The sequence below is a fragment of the Choloepus didactylus genome, chromosome 4 (assembly GCF_015220235.1).
Source record: "Choloepus didactylus isolate mChoDid1 chromosome 4, mChoDid1.pri, whole genome shotgun sequence".
Lineage (NCBI taxonomy): Eukaryota > Metazoa > Chordata > Mammalia > Pilosa > Megalonychidae > Choloepus > Choloepus didactylus.
In genome coordinates, this window is record NC_051310.1 from 108,218,081 (window position 1) to 108,238,580 (window position 20,500).

The window sequence follows — 20,500 nt, forward strand, 5'->3', positions numbered from 1 at the left end:
TGACGATACGATGATGGTGATGATGGTGATGATGGTGAAGATGATGAAGGGGGCTCTGCCTTACTCCCTTGTGCCGGCCGACCTGCTTGGTGCCTGAGCTCCTCTGAGACCAGGGCCTGCATGGCCCTGACATCTCCCCTGCAGAGGCTGGCAGCCTGCCTGGGGCCCCACCACCTACTGTTCCCCTCCTTTTGGATGCCTGCCTGGATCTCAGTGTCCTCCCTGGCCCTCAGTGACCCTGATTGCCAGGACACTCTGCCCTGGCACCTCCCTGACTCCGTGTGTGGCCCAGCCCCTGCCACCTGCCCGGCTCACTGCCACTCGTTCCATCCCTGAGCACCTGGCACTCCCAGTTGACCTTGCCCCCTCCACTCTTTCCCAAAACAAAATAAACGGATGCATGCTGCTACCTTTTGCTTCCTCAGACTTGATTTTGTGTGGGGAGGAAATGCCCGGAGGGCATCGATGCCTGTACCTGCTCTCGCCTTCCCCCGCAGAGTGCCTGATCACCAGCCCCTGGAGGGCCGACTGGTTCTGCTTATGGCGTATGTATTGATATACTGATATTCGACAGTGGAAGCTGGAGGAAAGACCCAAACCCAGGACTCTCTGGGTCCATCTAGTGTCCCTTTTCTTTCCACCATGTCAAGTGCAGAGGAGTGTCCAGCAGAAAGTCAGACCTTGATCTCAACTGTTGGTTTAAAAAAGCTCTTGCCCAGCCTCCACCATGTTGTTTCAAACGCTGCTTGGGGGCAGCTAAATACAACACATGTTAGGAAGCTGAGTTTAGGGAACAGAAATAAATTGTTACTATTATGGATGAAGCAATTATCATAAATCTATTTTTAATCTCTTCTCCTTTTAAAGTAATGGAGGTTGTCTTTTTATGAGAGGAAAGATTCAGGGTTTGATGTGAGAAAGATACAGAAAGCTCTCCTTCTTCTAGCTGAAAATGCTAATTGAGCAGCCACCTTTTTCTTTTTTTTTTTAAGTTTCATTAGCTGCATTAGCCTGCATTAACACCTTTTAAAACCTCTTTAAAAATTGTGTTCAATTCACTTTCTTTAATCTCTTTTTTTCTAGGAGCCTGTAGAATAACTTTGATCCTCATCTTCATCTTTTCTTTGATGACAACTTTGGGTTTAATTTGTACTTTGGAATTGAAATGCAAATTTAGCAATTACCCACAGTTCTCTCCTCCTCAGCCTTGCCTGCTCCATTGGGGTGGTTGGCAGCCTGATAAATATGGATGCTGCAGTCCCCAGCCAGAGCCCGTGCCCCAGCCCCTCCCAGGTTCTGTGTGCTGTTGGGGGTCCCAGTTGCCTCTCTTCCTGTTGATCCTGGACCCTCCAGTTATGTTGTACAAAGTGCTCGGTGCTGTGCTGGCCATGCTAAGTCTTCAGACAGTGGTAGAAATGTTTGTTCTTTCTTATCCCCCAAATGTTGTTTCTCTTTATCCTTTGCCACAGCGTCTTTGATATTAGGGAGAAAGCCGTGGAATTTTTCAAGAGAAGTTTCAATAAAACCATATAGGTTCCTCAAAAATTGAAATAGAGTTACCATACAACCCCACAATTCCCCTCCTAATTATGTACTCAGGGGAATTGAAAACAAGTGTTCAAAAAAATCCATGTACATGCATGTTCATAGCAGCACTATTCACAGTTGTCAAAAGGTGGAAACAGCGTAAATGTCTATCAATGGTGAATGGATAAAACACATTATGATGTATCCACACAATGGAATATTATTTGGCCGTAAAAAGGAATGAAGTACTGATACATGCTACAACATGGATGAACCTTGGAAACATTATGGTGAGTGAAAAAAGCCAGTCACAAAAGACCACCTATCATATGTGTTCTAGTTTGCTAATGCTGCCAGAATGCAAAACACCAGAGATGGATTGGCTTTTATAAAAGGGGGTTTATTTGGTTACACAGTTACAGTCTTAAGGCCATAAAGTGTCCAAAGTAATGCATCAGCAATCGGGTACCTTCACTGGAGGATGGCCAATGGTGTCCAGAAAACCTCTGTTAGCTGGGAAGGCACATGGCTGGCGTCTGCTCCAAAGTTCTGGTTTCAAAATGGCTTTCTCCCAGGACGTTTCTCTCTAGGCTGCAGTTCCTCAAAAATGTCACTCTTAGTTGCACTTGGGGTACTGGTCCTCTCTTAGCTTCTCTGGAGCAAGAGTCTGCTTTCAACGGCCATCTTCAAACTGTCTCTCATCTGCAGCTCCTGTGCTTTCTTCAAAGTGTCCCTCTTGGCTGTAGCTCCTCTTCAAAACGTCACTCACAGCTGCACTGAGTTCCCTCTGCCCCTCAGCTCATTTATATGGATGCACTGATCAAGGCCCACCCAATGGGCAGGCCAACACTCCATGGAAATTATCCAATTAGAGTCATCACCCACAGTTGGGTGGGGCGCATCTCCACAGAAACACTCAAAAAATTACAATCTAATCAACACTGATAGGTCTGCCCACACAAGATTACATCAAAGATAATGGCATTTGGGGGACACTATATTCAAACTGGCACAGTATGGTTGCATTTATATGAAATGTCCAGAATAGGCAAAACCATAGAGACAGAAAGCAGATTAGTGGTCGAGGAGGATAGGGGAGCGGGGAGTGACTGTTTACTGGGTATGGGGTCTCCTTTTAGGGTGATGAAACTGTTCTGGAATTAGTGTTGATGGTCGCACAATCTTGTGAATGTATTACATGTCACTAATGATAAATTTTATGTTTTGTGTACTTTACCACAATAATAATTTAAATATATATATATTGGTTTCTCCAAAGGGAATTGGGTTTGGCTCTGAGATAACATCAAACATGCTTACCAGCTTCTGAAGCAGCCAACAGGCAGGTAGAGGGTAATTTTTTTTTTTTTTTTTTTTTTTTTTTTTTGAGACTGTGAGGGATGCAAGAGGGGGCTATTTCAAGTGCTCTGATTACAACCCCTGATAGATGACACACTCCATCATTATGATGAGAATGCACAAACCTGGAGGGCTCGTTTAAGGAAACCACATGCAGTGGAAGGTTCAGGGGCAGGGGTGGTGGGGCAAGGAGAGAACAGACTAGCTGGAGAGGTGGTCCCTGGGAAGCTGGTGATGGGAAGCCTGAGATGGAGAGATGCCTGGGAGGGGGGCTGCCTAGGCCAGAACAGGTGACAAAGTCCCATTTTAATGTCTTGCTCTTGTTTCTGTCTCCTCTTCTCTGCCTCTTGCCATCACTCCCAATCCAACTCCCCGATGAACCCAGAGTCCTCAGCTCCCCTCTGCCTCTGCCTGGTGCAGGCTTCCTGCTGGGGGAGCCTGGGAACGGGGTTGCAGGTGAACCTGCTTCCCATTTAAAGCAGTGCTTCAGGCTGGGCTTTCCAGGATGTCCCTTGGCTCAGGTGTGGATGTGTGCACATGTGCATGTACAGGTGTGCGCCTGTGGGCATGTACCTAAGAGGAAGCAGCAAAAGTGTCTGTGTGGTGTGCTCCTACATACAAGTGTGCACGTGTTTGTGTATGTGGGCATGCACGCTTGCCTGTCCCTGAGTCCCTGAGGGAGCATTTGTGTTGGTGAGTGGGCATGTGCACGTGTGCACACCGCAGGAAAAGTTGGAGCTCAGTACAGTTTTCTTGCGTGCGCCTAGAGATTTGGCATTATAGCTCACAAGCCAGACAGCCTTACATATTTAGCTGCTTTGGTTGTGTACGACATCTTCTGTCTTCCAATTTATGGATGGAGAAATAACTGCCTGGGAGAAAAGTGGAGCAAGAAGTCTTCTAAGCATTCCACGGTCTCCCTCTCATAGGAAACACATCCCGGCATCAAAGAAATGGAAGACTTCTGCAGTTCATGACATTGTGCTCAAGAGCATGGAGGCTCCTGCTTTACTGCTGCCACCACTTTGAGCCCGTGGTCACTCTGGGCCCTCTGGGGGATGTGTGAGAGGATGAGTCTGCAAGAAGACTCGTTAGCGAGGACACCTATTCTCCACTACAGTCCCCACTATTCCCCGTCGTCTCCCCTGTGTCCGAAGCTATTGCTTCTTTTCCTCCTGATCATTTGCAAGGAAATATTTGTATGTCTCTATGTCCCTAGCAAAAGTAGTAAAATGAAAGCCACATTGGACCCAGAGAGGTGAGTTTGTGCTTCTCAGAGAAGGATATTTATTTCCACCCTCCCACAAAAGGCAGAGTGCCAGGGAAGCAAAACTGCAGGTTAAGCATAGTATATCTTCTTAGAAGGTTAATTTTTCTAGATGGTTTTAATATTGAGCCAAACATGTCAGAAAGTAAAATTCCCATTAATTTTTTAGATTAAAATCTGAAGGGCTTTCACGATTAGAAGGGGCCTCTCAGTCATATTGCAGCCATGAAAGTATGCATTCATTTCTTTCCAAGACTTACTTTCACAGAAAGCCTGGCTAGCTCTTGGTTAGACAGGGGCCAGTGGAATGTAAACCCCTGATATAAACTTCCGGATTCCAAGCCGGCAACCTCTCTGCTGGGCCACGTTGCCATTCTCAGGGCAAAGCTGTGCTACTGCTGTGTTCTACGGTTCCGAATTCCAGCTTGAAATCTGAGAAGTAGGAGACACCCATGTGGCCAGTGTGCAAGAGGTCACAGGTCAGCGAACCAGCAAACTCCAGCTGCTGTTTCCAGAGGACAATGGAATCAGTCATCCCGGGGCATCCCAGCCTACAAGGTAATTGTCTTCTTCTGAAATAGCCTTGGCTGTCTGCAAAGCCCCTTTCCACCCCAATGTAGGCAAAGAGAGATGAAAGCAAAGCAGAAAGGTTAAAACAACTGGTGGCTAGGCCAGCTTTTGCATGCTAGTGGTGACTTTGGGTAAGCTGTTTGAGCTTTTTAAGCCCTAGTCTCCATTCAAAATGGAACTAATTAATAATATTTTCCTGACAGCACTGTTTGGGGAATTTGTGGAGGCAAATGATTATCAAAGGGCTTAGTGTGGTGCCTAGAATGTGGCAAGCACTCAGTAAATGCTAATTATTATTTTTAAAATGAATAAAGCCAAGAAAACCTGTAACAGGGATTGGGAAATATGGGAAATGGAAACCGAATCTCAAAGTTTCCATCCCACCATACTGAAGAAAATGAACAAAACGTTGTAAATGCCGAACAACAAACAATCACGTGAGGAAAGGGCGTTTTGGCCCTAGTGCCAAAAACGTTGAAATTAATGGCTAAGGAAAGAAATAGGAGATTCTCTAGCAGGGACGGGGTGGGGGTGGGGGTGGGGGGATGTAGCACAAGGAGGCTCTTCTTAAAGTAGATAAAATCTAGAGATTTTTCAAGAATGCTCTCAAATCTGGAGAAATTCAAAACCAATGGATTTCCTTCTCCTTTTTCTTTTCTGTCTTGGGAGGGGTGGGAAAGTGCTGGGTGACATGAATGAAATAGGAGAGGACCGACAATGAGGAGACCTCCTTTAAGGAAAATGAAACTTCAGGGCTCCATTCTGAACTGGGGGGAAGAGGCACAGCCCCAGGGTAGTCTTCCATGGCAATGAAACACAGCCTCAAGCCAGGGCCAGGGCACTGGACAAACTTTGGAAGAGAAGTCAGAATCTAGGTAGTTTAACCAAGAGTACGGAGTACAGAGCTGAGCCCTTTCCCGCCTCGCACCCTCACTCCCATCCCTTAGGTTGAAGAGAAGTGCACGGAAATGAATTATCCAGGCCTCAATCTAAGCCAAGACAAAGTGGTCTCAGATATGGTGAAAAGAGTAGAGAAGCATCCTCACTATAGCCATGCAAACAGAAGGTCTAGGTAGAGCTGCTCAAGCAAAAGAAAAATAAAAAGAAACTGCACAGCGACTATGTAAACATGCTACAGTGAAGAGAAGAAAGTATGCAAGCTAGAAGAAAAGATACCCATAGAACAGAAGATTCTTCACTACTTCTCATATATAGAATAACTTCATAGCAGCATGAATTCTAAGTTAGAAGATAACAATGGGATAGGGAGATGGCAGAGCTAAGAAAGTAAACTGAGTACTAAAACTTGCTCACATACTTAGTAAATTAGAAAGAGCCAAGAAAGAATTGACTCATTTTAGCACAGTTGAAATTTAAATTACTGACATAGAGGAAAGGCTTGAGATAATCATTGTGAAGGTAGATGAAAAAGACAGACATTACAGCAATTAGAGAAGTTACTAGAAATCAAAGTGAAATGGAGGTGCTCCAGTATAAGGCTAACAGGGGTTGTCTGATCTGAACTCAAGAATAAGAAGATGTACTCAAAGATCTACCAGGTAATTTCCCTGAGACGAAGACAGAAATAATCCTGCAGATCAAAAGAGCATACGGCGTTCCAGGAAAATTTAATTATAGATACTTATTGCTGAACAGAGCCTAGGTAGGTTATTGAACTTTCAGGATAAAGAAAAAAGTATCTTCAGATATCCAGGAAGCAAAGCAAATCACTTGCAAGGATCGTGGAGGGATATTAGGCTGACCTTGGACTTTCTCCATAGCAACTATCATTTCCCAAAGACATAAAATAATTTGTCCAAAGCCCTGGGGGAACCAAAGTGCAAGCAAAGGACATTATACACAGGCATGCTATCATTCATGTGTAAAGACCAGACAGACATTTTCGGATGCAAAAGAACTTGTGAGCCTGTCATCCATGAACCCTTAGGCAGAGCACTACTCGTAAAGAAATCCAGTCAAATGAGATATGAACATAAGCAAAGAATTCAGGAATTGAGAAGAACCGGAAGTGGTCATAGAATTCATTTACAAATAGAATTTTAAATAACCGTAGGAGTGATGGTTTTCAAAAATGTTGACTGTAAACCTTGGAAAGGTTTACGAATAAAACTTGAGAAATGGGAGGAGGTATGAAAATACTGATGTCTTCATATAAAGCAGAGGATCAGTTGATATTGTTTAAAATGCAAACACAGTCTAAAAATATAATTATTCTGATATTTTAATATTCTTCATAGTCTCTTAAACTTAGAAGGACCTTTTAAAAAATATCTTTTGCAGTGATATTTATTTAAAAATAACTTTTGCTTTTATTTAAATTTCAACAATTCATTCAGCTTTATTTCAGTTTCTTTTTCTTCTGATAAAATTTAGGTAAAATTTAACTTACTGTACTATTTTCTCTTAACCTAGCAGCTATAGGATTATCCCATTTTTATCAAAGTTTTTCTGACTTTCTTTCTGTATATATATCCAGTTATTTGGCTTTTCTCCATATAATGCATAGAAAATAATCTTTGTGGTGTTTACCTAATGTTAATGATGATTATTATTGGGAGATAATTAATTTTATTTTGTACTTTTCTGAATTGCTTTAGTATTTATAATGAACATGTGTTGTTTTTTTTTAAATAAAACTGTGCAGTGATTTTTTTGTTTGTTTGTTGTAAAGTAGAAAATCCTAAAAATTATGCCAAGGAGTTGGTGTTTAATTCCAGGTGTTGGGAATAGGATGCTTTTCTTTATCTACTTAGTATTTTTTTCTGTATTTTTCAAATTTTGAAAAATGAAAAGAAATTTACATTAATAAAGAGATGCAAATAATGAGGAAGCAGAAAGTGCATTTTGCAGAAAGCACGTTTTGCAGGAATGCAAACAGTCCGAACTCTCTGTGTTGACTAAGTCTGCGTAAGTGATAGGAATAGAACTGGCTAGTACTAAAGAAATTTAGACTCAGAATTTAAAGTATAATCTTTGAGCAATGGCAGACAGAGAGCCTGAGAATTCTTCCATGTAAAACGTGACGATTTCAGCAAAGACTGACATGAGAGAACAGTAGAATAGTGTGGGATCCATGAGAGGATCTGAGATGAACAATGAGCCGAAAGATAAAAAAGAAAAGAATCTGAGCTGGAGCAGGTCTCCCCTCCCCAGAGGTGGCGAAGGGGTTCTCAATTCCTGATGTACATAATGGGCTAACTGGTAGAGACTGGATTTTAAAATAAACGTGGAGTTGAAAAACTGCCCCTGGGGCATTTTTGGCTGGAGATTAGAGTTTGTCTTTTGGGCAGGTCTAGGAGCAACCTCTTTGGTAAGGCCTGTTAGTTGGGCAGCAAGTTCACTTCTGCTTTTCTTGAGGAGTCCCCAAACACCAGGCGTGCACCCAGAGCAGAGGCTGCAGCCCGGCATGGCCAGCGTCCTGCTGGAACGCACCTGGCACATTAGCAGAGCCTGAGTCCATGGAGTTTGCATTCTACCTGCCACCCGTTCCCCACGAGACTCCTGTGGGCTTTCCCCTCCACGTAGGTGGAGTCCTCCTGGAGCTGGGCCGACACTCCGAGTTCAGTGTTGGCCAATGAGATGTAAGACTAGCAACTTCTAAACCAGCTGTAAATTAATCTTCGTGTTGGACATGCATTGCTTCTAAGCCTTTGGTAAAATTGCGTCAAAAGTGGTGGCTTGGTCCTAGCTGAAAGTGAGGATGTAGGGATAGCTTGTGTCCAGGCTGAGGTGGAACATTGGGCAGGTGGGGCATGGGGTGCAGTGGCCTGGAGCCTCAAATATTAAGATGGGAGGAGCTGACCTCCAGGTAGTGGAGCTGTGGCCTGGGGCAAAATGGCTGGTGAGGACACCAGTAACAACCAGAGTCCTACTGAACTTGTCCTATTCCGTATTCAATGGTGAGGCTCAGCAAGCCTTGGAGGGGAAGCCCATGAAACATTGCCCTTTCTGCTACATTGTGAGATGGATCTTGGACTGCTGTTACTGGTGTGTTTTGTTTTGTTTTGTTGCAATTTTATTGAGATATATTCACACACCATACAAAGCATCTGAAGCATACAGTCAGTGGCTCACAGTGTCATCACATAGTTGTGCATACATCCGCATGATCAATTTTAGAACATTTTCATTACTCCAGAAGAGAAATAAAAATAAAAAATAAAACCCAAAACCTCCCATACCTCTTAACCCCCACTAATGTTGACCCGTAGTGTTGGTGTGGAACATTTGTTACTGTTGATGAAAATATTAAAATATTACTGTTAACTATAGTCCATAGTTTGCAATAGGTACATTTTCCCCCATATACCCCTCTATTATTTACTCCTTGTAATAGTATAGTACATTTGTTCTAGTTCATGAAAGAATTTTTAAATATATTTTTATATTTATATTTATACAGTTAATCACAAACATTGTCCTCCACAAGATTCACTGTGTTATACATTCCCATGGTTTAACCTCCAGCTTTCATTTTGGTGACATACAAGACACTAAACTTCCCCTTTCCACCACATTCACACACCATTCAGCACTGTTAATTATTCTCATAATAGCGTGCTACCATCACCTCTGTCCATTTCCAGACGTTTAAGTTGAACCTAGTTAAACATTCTGCACATATTAAGCAACCGCTCCCCATTCTTTAGCCTCATTCTATATCCTGGTAACTTACATTCTAGATTTTATCTCTATGAATTTACATATTATAATTAGTTCGTATCAGCGAGCTCATACAATATTTGTCCTTTTATGTCTGACTTATTTCATTCCACATAATGTTCTCCAGGTTCTTTCCTGTTGTCTCATGCTTCAGTACTTTCATTCCTTACTGCTGAATACCGCTGATGATGTTCCATCGTATGTATAACCACGTTTTGTTTATCCACTTGTCTACTGATGGACATTTGGGTTGTTTCCATCTCTTGGTAATTGTGAACAATGCTGCTATGAACATCGGTGTGCAGATGTCTGTTCGTGGCCCTGCTTTCAGATCTTCTGGGTACAGCCCGAACAGGGTGTTGCCAGGTCATAAGCAAACTCTATGCGGAGCTTCCTGAGGAACCGCCAAAACATCCTCCACCGCGGCTGTGCCATTTTACATTCTGTTTCAGAGTTTTTAAAGGAAAGGTGACCCTTGAAATCTAGAGACCTGGAGGCACTTAGGCCAGTATGTGTCTGTCGGATCTTATTTCCCTGTGAGTGCTGTTTTTTCACTCGATCATCTGGGGGTCTCGCTACAACCCTGAATTTAAAGGCACTTCCTGGCATTGCTATGGGGAGGGCCCTGAGCCAGCTTCAGCCCACTGACAATGGCAGCCAGGATTCTGGGCCTCAGGGGCGGTGTGGGTGGCGATCCCCTTAGAGAATGGGGTGGGAAGGGGGGTGTTCCTGCCCAGAGACCCACCTGCTCACAGGGAACCAGCCAGGCTGCCAGCCCTCCCCAGTATGCAGTTAGTTCCCTGTCCCAGTTGGACTTTTATTTTAACCTTATTTTTTTAGGCAAAGTTTACAGGAATGTTTCTGGGAACTGCAATTTCCCCATTCTCCGATTCACTTCATCTCCTGCACTACAGCTTGTGGAAAATAGCATTTTTCTCTCTTCCCATCCCTTTTCCCCTGACTCTGCACCTCCATCATCTTATTTTACTTTATATTTTTGAGAGGGGAAAAATCAACCTTAATCAGTTTTCTTCTTTTTCCAATAGAGCTAATATATGCCCATGGTAGAACCCTGGCATGTGATCCCTTTTAATCTGGGGTACTCAAAGCTTGCAGAAGCCTGCTGGGTTCTGCAATTGAGCGGCCTTGTCTTTGTGTGCCCTGACAAAGGGCCATGTGCTGCTGTGTCTGGGAAATGTCTTCATAGTGCTGTGATGATCTTCCTGGTATGTGCCATTTATTTGGTGCCAGGAGAGCAGAGGTGCCCTGCTGTGTGTGTGTGTGGGGCGGGGTGTCTCAAGTCTCTGGGCTGCACTGATGGGGGGGTGGCATAGCTTGGCAGGAAGAGGGTGCTGTGGAGCCGAGCATTGAGTGCTGTAACTTTGGGGCAGGCCAGCCCCACCTTCAAGGATTCACCTTAGATGGCCCACCTGGTTGGGTATAACCCCCCACCCCACCCCCAGCCCAAGGGTCCCCACCAGCAAATTCCACCATCTGTCAAACCCTTACTATGTGCAGGGCATTGGACAGGGTGCCGTAAAAGCATCATATTTGATCTTCACAATAACCTATAAAAGGGAGATATTATTTCTATTTTATAGGTGTGAGCAAACTGAGACTTAGATAGGATGAGGAACTTTTCCGAGGTCAAGATCATCCAGCTAACAAGGAGCAGAACCGAGAATCCCAACTCACACCACTTAACACCAAAGCCTGAGCCACTACCCCGTCTCTGTGTTACCCCCAGAGCTGGGCTGAGAAAGCGCCATGCCTCCCGAAGGAGGAAGGGAAGTTTCCACCATAGCAACAGGACGCCTGCTAGTCCTGCCCCATCAAATGCTCTGGGTGCTGCCATCTCACAGGCTGTTCCACTGGTTTCTGCCCGAGAGCCATCAGGCGTGACCAGTACGTGGAGACCAATCTCCAGGTTAGCTCTGACTGGGGACGCTGGTGTGTGGGGCTTTCCCACTTCTGAACTCGTGACACAGGGATGTGAGGGCTGTTTGCTCACCCAGGGGCCACTCCAGGCTGTGCTGCTCCCTGCTCACCTGCAGGGTGGGAGGGACCCATGCCGAGTCTGTCTCCAGTGTGGAGGGAGGTGACGCATCACGGCTTGGAAGGCTCACTCACATGCATCCTGAGGCTCCCCTGGCCACAGAGCGCAGTGACACCAGACTGGTTTGAAATGGCCATGGGGTGGGGCTGGGGGTGCCCTCTGGGGAATGGGGATGCTCTCTGCAGGTCTTGTCACTCTAAACTTTCTGTGATGCTCCGTGGTGAGAACTCAGACTACAGACCAAGTGAGACCAAGAGGACCTCGCAGAGCACATTGTCTGATGTTCTCATTTTATGGATGAGGAAACTGAGGCTTTAGGGAAGCTGTGACTCATCTCCTGTAACACAAACAGTGAGGGGCAGAGGGTGACTGGCTCTGGACTCCTCACCATGCTGATGAGTCACACAGGCCCTCCTGGTGCAAGCCGGGGGTCTTTTCCCATCTTACTCTCTAAGTCTGCTCTGCTGGCCCCACCTCCCCCTCCCTACCCTAGCTCCTCCTAAGCCAGACCAGGCATTTCCTTTGGCCACAGCCAAGCTGATCATTCCTGCCTCTGGACTTTTGCCCACACCCGCCTGACCCTGCAGTGGCTGCTTACTTGTCCCATTGGCTTGCCTCCTCATCCCTCAGGAGCTGGATCAAATATCACCTCCTCCAGGAAGCCTCCCTCAGGCTCCCCAATTGCAAAGGATCCTTTCCTCCTCTTTATTCCTGACCCCATCACCTGGGCTTTACTATTGATGGGTTATCTGTTTTCTTTCTCATCACACCACCTACAGTTTACAAAGTGCCCCCATTCCTATTGATTCTCAGCACACTGGGAGATGAGAAGAGTGGGTATTGTAATCCATATTTCAGATATTGGAACTCTAAGGATGTTAGATGACTAGTGAGGGGTGGAATAGATGTGGGCATCCTGGCCTCCTGACTCCCACACCATTTGAGGACAGGAGCCAGCCTGCTTCCCCTGCAGGACCCCCTCTATGAAGGGAATGGCTCCCCTGGAGTAGTGCAGTGCGTAGCCTGTGCAGCTGGCCATACCCAGCGGCTCCACCTTAGGCCCAGTGCCCTAAGTGAGGCAGAAGCTCAATAAACGTGGGTGGCATCAGTGGAAGGACAACTCAGCGACAGCTCTCCCTTCTCTCCCTCCCCTTCCTGCTTCCTCCCCAACCTCCCCCTTTAACTCCCTGCATTTCCTACTGAATTTTTCATTGGGAAGAAGCACATTTAGAGATGCGAAGCGCACAGTTTGCTGGGCCTCCAGCTTTGATGAATCTTTGATGCTGACTCTGGGGAGGCAGGCGCTGCAGCAGGCTGGGGGAGGGGAGGGACTCTAAGGGTGTGATTCTCCGTCCTGTACCCCAGAGGGCGTTCAAACCTGTCACCAGCCCGGCCTAGGTATGTGCTGCCTATCTTTGTGCTGTCTGCACAAACAGTAGGGTATAGTGGACAGAAAGAAAACTGCCTTAGGAATCAGAAGGCTTGAGTTTGAGTTTGACCTGAAGGGTTGTGCATGAAGCTCCCACAGGCCCGAGTCAAGGCTTGGTGGCCTGTGACACCAGGGGCAGGGGCCTGGCCCTGGGCAGTGGGCTGAGGGGGATGGTGGGTGGACATTTGACACTCTGCATGGCCTGGACAGAGTGGTAGACCCATTAGTAAATGGGCAGAGGTGGTGACCCCTTTTATGGCCCTGCCCCTGTATTTTGCTTCATATGGTTTTTGCATGATTTACTTTTTCTTAAAACACACACTTGGGCTGGGCCTTGGACAATGGCACATGCACTTCTGGCTGGGCTTGTCTGCCTGCAGCCACTTCCTTCTCCCTGGCATTTCTCTGTTGCTTGGAGGTGAAGTGGCTTTCCCACCACTTCTTGGTCCAGGAGGCAACCCCTTTTTACCTCTCCAGGGTGGCTTTGGGCATTTCCAGCAGGAGGTTATTGGAAGACACTCTGGGCTTTGGCTACCAGCATAGCTCTGCTCCACAAAATCCCCTCGACTGGTCATCTACGAAGTCATGAATGCCAATGTGCCTGCTCATTTGCATGCATTTCCATACCACAGGCTCTGTCTGGCCAGTAAGGTCCTTCTAACTCTGAATGCTACAATTCTATGATTAACCTCAAACCCAGAGTAGACCACTGAGGTCCCTTCCCACGCAGCTGTCAGGGAGCTACCGCGGACCCTCCGCCTTTTCTCTTTAACTGCCTCCAGGCCTGGTGACACGGCTTGGTCACGCCTTGGAGGACTGATGATAAGGATTCTGTGAATTTACCTTTCCTTCCCCCCAACATTATCTAGTCCTGGCCCAAACCTTGAAATTCCACATCCCTCTGTCACCTGCGAGACACCTAAAGGTAACCCTCCCTCCTCGCCCCTCCCCACAGGGTACCCTCAGTCAGCCACACCTGAGTGCAGAGTTACTTTAATGGGCTCCTTTCCCATTAAACATCTCCAAGGGAAGGGGGTTTTACTAGAAGTGGAGTAAGTGCCTACACCCCTCCTGAGGCCTAGGGCAGCCCCGCCTTTCCAGATGACTCACTTCTGTGCTGTCTGCACAATCAGCGAATAGAACGGGTGGAAAGAGATCTGTCTTTGGCATCGGAAGGCCTTGGTTTGAGCAGATGGAAGTACTTTGGGGAGGGCAGGTGTGGGGGACTAGGTGAGGACCGGGAAAGGGCTCCCCCTCAGGGCCTTTGCTACCTGCATGAGGTACAGATGGCCCCATCCAGTCACCTACAGTCTGTACCCACTGCCTGTCCTGCTGTCTAGACTGCCCTAAGGAGTCTGGAGCTCAGAACCTGGAGACGCACGCATCTGGCTCCCAGCAGAGCCCCCTGTATTGGCATCCACAGTCAACTCGAGCAGTTGTTTCCAGGGTTTGGGGGTGAGCTAGGAAATGAAGGGGCTGATACCTTGTTGCGGATGAATGGATGGCGTTTGTCTCCTGTCAGGAATTCTCTTACAGCCAAAGAGTGGACCCTTCTTTTCAACCTGCGGGGTCTAGAAATTTGAATTCAGCCTTCGTAGCCGAGGCTCCAGGGTGGGAGGGGCCTGGTCAAGCTCTGTAGCCCCTCGGCCCCTCACCTGCTCTCACGCCACCAGCACCTCACAGTGACCCAGGGAGCAGTCAGCAAGCTCCTTAGGAAGGCGGCTTTGTGCAGCTGGGCTGGGAGTCAGGACTGAGGCTGGCTTGCTCGGTGACGCCGGGCGGCTCGCGGTGACTTCTGGGGCTCTGTGTCCTCATCTGTGCAAGGAGGGGTAGATGACAGATTCCAGAGAAACATTCCGTAGCTGGCATCTGAGCCCCGCCCTCCTCCCCAGGGTGCCCCACCAAGGCTGAGGCGCTGGTGTTTGGGAGGCGATCCTGCAGGTAATATGGGACCTTTGGGTCCAGACCTTACTTAGTGGGCAGCTAATGAAGGGACTGAATGGCAACTTGTCCCACCAACGCTCCCTAATTAATGTCATGACACACCACCAGTGACAGCCTTTACTTGACTTTCAGAGGAATTGTCCCCACACTAACACACCCATGGAAAGAGGTTAACCCTGAAACTGCTGTCACCGACACTGGGGTTACCCAAGAGGGCAGGGCCCCAGGACACAGGGTGGCATCTGTGGGGCAAGAGTGGGTGGGAGCAGGAGGCCACTTCAAAGACAGCTTTCCCCTTCCTTGGTCCCGATGTCTTACCTTTGTGCACAGAGCTTCCCCTTGCCATTGGGTCCTCACAGGAACTCCAGGTGACTGCAGGGGGCACATGCAGATGGGGACAAGGCTCTTCTCCCTACATCACAGATGGGCCTTCTGAGGCTCAAGGTCACTTGTCCAAGGTCGCAGAGCCCCAGGCCTTGTGAGTACACACAGTGGGGCTCAGGGGCTCTGAGTGGGTTTGGGGTAATTTAGGAGAAGTCTCCACAGGCATCAGAAGCCACACAGCCACGTCAGGGCCAGCCTGCATCCCCAGCTGCCTTTGGAGGCAGTGCTTCCTGTCACCGGGTTTGGGACTCAGGAACTGGGGCTTTGGCATTGAGGGAAGAAGCCCTGAGAGATGCTGGCTGGGGCCAGGATGGAGTTTTAGAAATAGAAGGGTCCTCCAGGAGGCTCAAAGGGACACAGTTGAGACATAAGGAAAAGGAAATATAGAGTGTAAGCTTTGATCATTGTTGAATCTCTTGTACTTCTTAGCTGAGCTTAATGGGATTGCTTAAAAGAATGTTCTTGTTCATGGGAAGTATATACGTGAATTAGTGTTTGTTCAAGGATGTGGGCAGCTAGCTCTCATATGTTCAGAAGACAGAGCAATAGACGATGGATGATAGATAGGGAGGGAGGGAGGGAGGGAAAGAAATAGCGATGTGACAGCAGGTTAAAGTTGGTGGCTTGGGCTATCGGGGGAGGGGGGTCAGGGTATGATGGAATTCTGTGCATGGGGTTAGTATTGTTTTCGCAACTGTTCCTATAACTTTGAATTTATTTCAAAATAAAAAAAGGAAAAAAAAAAGAAATAGAAGGGTCCTCAAAGGTTGGGGTGGCTATGCTCCTACCCCCTTGGTTTATAGCAGAAACAACCGTGGCCCAGGGGGTAGAGGCCCTAAGCAAGGTTGCCCGCAAGTTGGGGCCACTTTGGAAAGTGACCCTGGTCCCCTGGCGGCTCTTTCCACGGCCCGCCCAGGAGCAGCTGCGTGGCACTGGGTTCCTCTCTCCCCGCAGAGCTCTGCTGCCTTTCTGCCCCCTCCTACATGTAAATGAAACCCCACCCTGCACACTCGCCCTCGGGCTTCTGTGTTTTACCCCCTCTCTGACCTCTCACTTCACTGCCTGCTTCGATTTCCTTCATTTGTTCACTCACTCATGCACTCAAGTGTTCTTGGACGTTTCCACGAGCCATGCTCTGTGCAGGGCAAAGCAGACCTGGTCCCTGCACACTCTAGAAAAGGGACAGTGGATAATCCCAGCGACATTGAATGATGATCTGTGATTCGGGCCATGGAGGGAACGTAAGGGGTGAGAGGAGAAAGCACAGTCCTGGGCTCAGGCTGGGGGCTTGGGAAGCCTTCCCCCAGGAAGCAACACTCTATTTCCCTCTCTAATACCATCAGCTTCTGGAGGGCAGAACCTCAACATCTGTTCCTCCAGGGTCCCCAGTGGGGACCATAGCTGCGCTCTGCGGAGCCCTTGGAGATGGTGTGGGGAGGGCACTGGGCACAGCCTCTGACAGGCCTATTGCCAGGAAATGTCAGGCAATTCTTTACCTCCTGGAACCTCAGTTTCTTCTTCTGTAAATTGAGGATAAAAAGGCCTACCCTGAAGGATCGAGAGTGGTAACAAATGTAGAGTAACCTTCCCCCGCTTTGACTTGCCACCTTGAGGATCTGTGGCTCAAGCCCTCTCATCTAGTTTTGCTGACTTGTTCCTTTCTCAGTCTTGTGATTTTAAAATGCAAATGAATGATGGAAAGACTGATTTTGGTATGACTGATGTGAGTGGTTGTTACTGTTGGAAAGAACACTGGCTGTGGAATCAGAAGACCTGGGTTCAAGTCCTTTTTCTTCTCCAAGTAGCCTTGTGGACTCCATCAAGTTACTTGCTGGGTCTTACTTTCCTCATCTGTAAAATGGGTCTGCTAAGTTCCCAAATACTGGAGATGACAGGTGCCAGCTCAACAGTACTGAGCACCGAGACCTCTCCAGAAGGTTCTTCTGTCCGGGGAAGATGCTGGGCATACTGCACAGTGGAGAGAGTGTCTGGCATGGGCACAGATGAGATGGAGGCCAGGCCGGTCCACCATTGGAACCCTGCCTGGCGCCCCAGACCTGGCCATTAGCCGGCAGTGGGTCCGCCAGGGCCTGGAGCTCCTGTGTTGTGGGCTTCAATTGGAATAAACAAGCAGGGTTGGATGAGGGGGGAAGGCCCAGTTGGTTTCCAGATGCAGGCACTGCTGACGCATGAGGGGACCCAGGGGGGCTCATTACCAGCTCTGCCTCCTCTGCTCCCCTCTCCTGACCCAGGAAGTGCAGTGCTTCCTGTGAGATGATCAAATATTCAGGACAATAGATGGTAGAGCTGCTGGGCCGGAGTAAGCAGCCTCTCTTGGTGTCTGGGACAGGCCTTCCTGGGGTGGATGTGGGAGAGGAGGCACTGGAAGCCTCCACACCTTCGCTTCACCCCCCCCCCCCTTCTGGACCCCACCCTTCAGGCTTATCCGTTTTTTTCTTTTTCCCTTTTGCCTGCTTTTCCTCCCCTCCCACATGGCTTGCTCTTCTTACCTTCTTCCCATTTTTGTGGCCCCTGCTTTTCATTCATTCATTGAGAGCCTCCTCATTACTCAGCCCAGGAGCCAGGCAGATTCCCAGACAGTTGGTTGTGTGGTTTGCAAGAGGTGATTTCTATTTGATGAAAATATATGCATCACCCCCAACATATAAAACAGACCAGAGAGAGCTGTGCCATCTTGACCTTGTCCTCTGAGGCCCATGGGCACTGTTTGAAACCCACAGCTCTAGTCCAACTCCCTTGTTTCATACACAGGAAACAGGAGTAGAGGGGGGATTTGCCCAAGGTCACACAGTGGGTTAGTAGCAGAGCTGGGACTGGAATCCACCCGTTGCCCAGCCTTAGGTTACCTCTTCTTCCCCAGTACCGAGCTCCCATCCTGTAACTTCTCATAGAAGCCTCCCACCCCCCACCCCCCGTCACTGAGCAGAGAACTGAGTCTTTCCTCCAGCACACCAGACTCATGAAGGCACATTTCATGGGTCCCCAAGGTGCTTTCTACAGATGAGCTGAGGCAGAGGCTGGTGCAGGGAGCAGGTGGCATCCGGGTAAAATGGACATTGAGGACAGGGCAGCTCTGAAGGGGAAAGAAGCCCCTGGAGAGTGCACTGGGAGCGAGGGTGAGTGTTGGGGGGAGGAAGTGGAGGGACAGCTCAATCCTTTCCTGTCCTTGATCAGAAGGGTGTATCATAAATAATAACAAATTATAGCTATTGATTGCATACTACATCTCAGCACGTTCATTATTATTTAATCCATTCAACAACCCTGGGGCATGGTTTTATTGTCCCATTTTCCTGAATAGGAAACTGAGGCTCAGAGAGGTAAAGTGATTTGCTCAAGGTCACAGAGAATGAGCCGCAGAGCTGGGATCTGAACCAGTCAGGCTCCAGAGACAGGCCCAACCACCCCATTATAAGGGGTGACTCTGGATTACTAATGGGTGGGGGTGGTATTGAAGCACCAGCAGGTGACATGGACCTCCCACTGCCCATCTCCCCCACCCCCCATCTCCTAACTACTTCCAACCCTAGACATGGCACAGCCACCAGCAGTCCTGGGGACTCCCTCAAGGCACAGTGACTGACTGGCCCATCATGGCAAGTTGACGACGTGTTGGGCGTCTCTTCAGTCATCACTCTGAGACAAGGAAGTTTTTCACACAAGTTCCTGTTAAAGGTTGTTTGTTTAATCTCCAAAGCTGCATCTATGTAGTCAGGGTCTGTGGAGTTCAGGACTCCCTGACGCACGCTGTCAAGACATTTGGCCTGACTAATGGTCACAAGGATGTTTAGAGCCAGCCACTCATACCTCTGACGTCTAGGGCAGGTCCAAGCATTTGAACGTATGCTCTTGGGCCTTTTCCTTTGCGTTTTGAGCTGGCCTCCCCATCCCCTGAGAGAATTGCTCAGTGTGTTTGGCTTTTCATATCCTGACTGTTCCTAGAGTCTAGAAATACCTTCGGGTGTGAGCCCCATTGTAAAAAACAAATTTGAGATATTTTCACCTCTCCCCCTCTTTGGCTGCCCTGGGACCTGGGTCTGCTGGGTTTCCCATGTGCCCACCTAAGAGTAGCAGCGGATGTTTTTTCCCTAGCTGAATTCATTAAGCCCAAGAGGCTGGATGTGGAAGAGAGAATTTCCTCATTTCATAAAAATTTAAACTAATGTGTGAGGTAGCCAGGGCACACCTAATTATTTCCTCTCTCCTGCCCAGAGATACATTGTTATAGTTAACTCCCCTCTTGGTGAGGGAGAAGGATACTGGAAGAAAAGGAAAGCAGCTGATGGGGAAATGATTCCATTCTGTTTGGAGGCATGTTGCTTCATGGGGGACTTGTGAATAATCAGCATTAATTGAGCAATAGCACTTTATGTATATATATAAAATCTCATTTAATTTGCACTACAACCCTATGAAGTAAATTTTCTTTTCTCAGTTTCATGGATGGGGAAACTCACGTTCAGAGAGGTGAAGGAACTTACCTAAAGTCACACAGCTGGAGGCTGGTGGAGCTGAGACGCATCATACCTGGGTCCTTGCAGCACTGATGTCTGAGCTGGTGATCATGGTGCTACGTGACCTCCTGCCGGGAGTGACAGTTGCTGACAGCCTCTGGGGGGCAGAGAGAGGTTTGGAACATGCTGGCTCCTGACCTGCTGGCTTGGAGATGCAGATTCCTCCTCACTGGAAGCACACATCCAAGGCTGGTGGCAGGAGCTGGAAAACCAGACTCCAATCAAGAAGAACCAAGCCCCTTCATTCGTGCTTTGAGGGAAGAAAGAGTTAGAATTTGGGAGTCAAACTTGGGGGATTTAAATCTTGGGTGCATTCCTAAGTTATCATGTGCCATGTTCAAGTAACTTATGTTCTCTGTGCCACAGTTGCCTCATTTGCAAAATGGAGATATTGAGAGCATTTACCTCTCAGGGTCAGTGTGAGGGATCAGTGAAATCATAATGTGTGTAATCACTCCTTTCATTGTAATTGGCTGCTCTGCACATTGCAGCTCTGTGGAAGGGAAGGGGCCTGTCTGCCGCTGCTGTCCCCCACAGGGTCTCCCTTGGCCACTCCAGGAAGCCTACACTTCACTTATCAGTGGAAAGTGCCTCCACACCCCAGGGTGCTAATTGCTCTGGGGCACTCTTACAGCTGCCCCGCCACGCAAAGTCCCTGGGGGTGTCAGTTTCCCCTGGAAATGCTAGAGAGGGACGTCTGGAGAGGGGACAACCCTGGGAATGTGACCAGTTGCAGAGGTGTCACT